At 41.5% G+C, this 2,879-nt stretch overlaps 1 non-coding gene across 1 annotated transcript; it reads left to right on the top strand.

The window, feature by feature from the left end:
• Window positions 1–2,577: 2,577 nt before the first annotated feature.
• Window positions 2,578–2,676, top strand: LOC139639592 (small nucleolar RNA SNORA64/SNORA10 family). The gene has a single exon (XR_011694873.1). It is a non-coding gene; the product is annotated as a small nucleolar RNA SNORA64/SNORA10 family (small nucleolar RNA).
• The last annotated feature ends 203 nt before the right edge of the window (window positions 2,677–2,879 follow it).

Below are 2,879 nucleotides of genomic sequence, written 5' to 3'. Positions count from 1 at the left end.
TTTCTTTTTGCTACCTTTTGAAAACTTTTATTTATCCAGGAAAGACAGAGCTGGACAGTCAGGTTCTTTTTCAGTAGCATTCATAATACATATCATTTTCAGTGACATTTCTTATTTAATCGTGACCAAAACCCTAACCCTAACCTTAACCACAGTTTTAGCTGCCTAAACTTAAACATCAATGAACATTTTAATAGGAGGAACAGGAGAAAATCGGAAAATCGTCACTGAAATCTTCACAGAAATTTGTGTCCACAACACGTAATCTAAAGTTTCAGAGTTTGTGCTTACTTCACATGATTTCATGAAGCTGTGTTGCGTGCACACACACACACACACACACACACACACACACACACACACTCACACTATAGATACATAAAATGGAAACAAATGAATAGGAAAGAGGGAGGAGAAAGTTAGGCTGGTTCCAGACTCCGCCCACTTTTCAGATTTTTTTTTTAGCGGTTCAGAGAGTCTGGTGTTTCTTTCGCTCTGAAAAACAATCAAGGTTTTTCATTGGCGTTTATTTATTATATTTGTTGAAATCACCCCCAATAACCAACATATTCTCTTTGTAAAGATGATATTTTTGTCAAAAACTTGGTGGTAACACTTTACAATAAGGGTCACTAAGTTAAGCGTTAGTTAATGCTTAATAAGGGTTAGTTAATGCTTAATAAGTATTAACTAACCCTTAATTAACAGTTAACTAATGTGTAATTTACTAATGGTGTTCATGTTAACTAAGGTATTAATTTATACATTATTTAATAGTCGTCTTTATAAACTATTACATAAATGAAGTGAAGTAAATGATTACCAGACACATTAGTTCAGTGGTTCTCAACGTGGGGTCCGTGGACCACCAGGGGTCCATGAGGGGGTTCCAGGGGGTCCCCTGTCAAATTGATGAATGGTTAAACTTCAGCATTATTTCATTTACAAGAAGTTAACACAATTGGAGAATGTAGAAGAATGACTGTTTTGATCATAGTTTCTCTGTTATCTCTCTACCTACAATACAGATAGTCATGGGATTCTGGACAAAATCATTTCTAACATTAAAAATATTCACAGATTTGGGTCCAAGAGACAAAATCTCATCAAATGGGGGGTCCGTGGTCCCGATGTGGACTAAATTACAGGGTCCTTGATAAGAAAAAGGTTGAGAATCACTGCATTATTTAACTGTTAATTAGTGACCCTTATCGTAAAGTGTTTTATTAGTAAATACTCCCGGCATCAGTGTGACTGAAAATAACATCAGAGCGGCCGGATACATCAGTCACTAGTGGAAAAAAAACAGCTAACATGGAGGCAATGTCAGGCTGAATAATGGAGTGGGAACAAAATGACCGTTCAGTCTGAATATCAGGATGGGAGACAGGCATTACAGATGGATGACAGATGAGTGACGCAGTGTCTTGGTCAAAGTCAGAGAGATAGATAGATGGGATAGATAACATTTCCTTTAGTTTTTACTGCATTCACTCCTGAAGATAGTGTGTCAGCTCTCTCTCTCTCTCTCTCTCCCTCCCTCTCCCTCCCTCTCTGGTGAATGACAGCCCGATCATGAAGAGTAATTGCCGCTCTCCTCACAGCTCCGTACCAAATCATTTCTCCGGCCCGCCTATCTGACACCATCCTCCTTGTAATTTAATGACACTGAGGACTTTGTCACGGAGCCGCTCGGCCCGGCGAATTAACCGCCTGACGTGTTAATCCTGACGAGATGAAGAACGGCCGATCGAGCAGCTGAGGAAACGCCGTGAGACGAGACACAAAGGAAGAGATTAACAACGAGATTCGGTCTGAGGTGAAAGGTCAGCCTTGGTCAAACAATTACCTTAAAATCCAGCGGATATATGAATGCAGTTTGGGCTGAAATCCATAATTCATGTGCAATGCTAAAGGATGGTGTGTGTGTGTGTGTGTTTCTGAGTGTGTGTGCAGAGGAAAGCAGAGAGAAAATCCTCCTCCATGCGGCCGAAGTTAACGCCACAAGGTCCAGCAGCAACATGACAGCTGAATTATGAATGGGACTCACACACACACACACACACACACACACACACACACACACACCTACACACACACACCTACACACACACAAACACACACACACAGGAACACAAGGGCCAGTGGCAGTGAATGAAAGTGTAATTGTTGTGTCAACCATAAGTGTAATTGTTATATACAGATGTGCAGACAGACACACACACACACACACACACAGGTAGGCACATGTACGCGTGCGCACACACACACACACACACACACACACACACACACACAAACATGCGCTCAGCCTCAAGTCGATCACATTACAAAAGGATTTGTTAGGCAGCAGCCATCTCTGTCTTTGAAATTACAAATGGATTTTTTTTGTTACGTGACTGTTACACACACACACACACACACACACACACACGCACACACACAAAGCAATTTCATGTCATCCACAGTACAAATGGGTTTCAGCTACATGGCTGCACACACTGCAGCACACACATGAAGAAACTGTTTCATCACCTCTGGACTCCTGTCAGCCTCCTCAGACAGCCATCAACCTTCTGACCCACACACACACACACACATAGAGTCATGTGTGTGTGTGTGTGTGTGGGTCAGAGGGTTGACTGCTGACAGGAGTGCAGAAGTGATAAAACAGTTTTTTCATGCGGGCACTGCAGCCACTCTGAGGTTTTTGTTCCTTTAAATGTGGAAACTGGATTTCTAAAGCGGACATGGTTTGAAACACATTGTGAAAAATGCAAAAGGCTTCCAGAAATCATGTCAAACAGGCCGGTTAATTCTGAAAAATGGGTACAGCTTATGAAATGAGAGTTGAGATGTGATAATGAGGCAAAACCTTA

This window comes from Centroberyx affinis, unplaced genomic scaffold (assembly GCF_046629955.1).
Source record: "Centroberyx affinis isolate AG114_WGS23_722 - 3 ecotype Tasmania unplaced genomic scaffold, CSIRO-AGI_Caff_v1 ptg007441l_1, whole genome shotgun sequence".
In the NCBI taxonomy this organism is placed as follows: Eukaryota; Metazoa; Chordata; class Actinopteri; order Beryciformes; family Berycidae; genus Centroberyx; species Centroberyx affinis.
The sequence above is the reverse complement of the archived record's forward strand: the minus strand, read 5'-3'. Positions and strand labels throughout refer to the sequence as shown.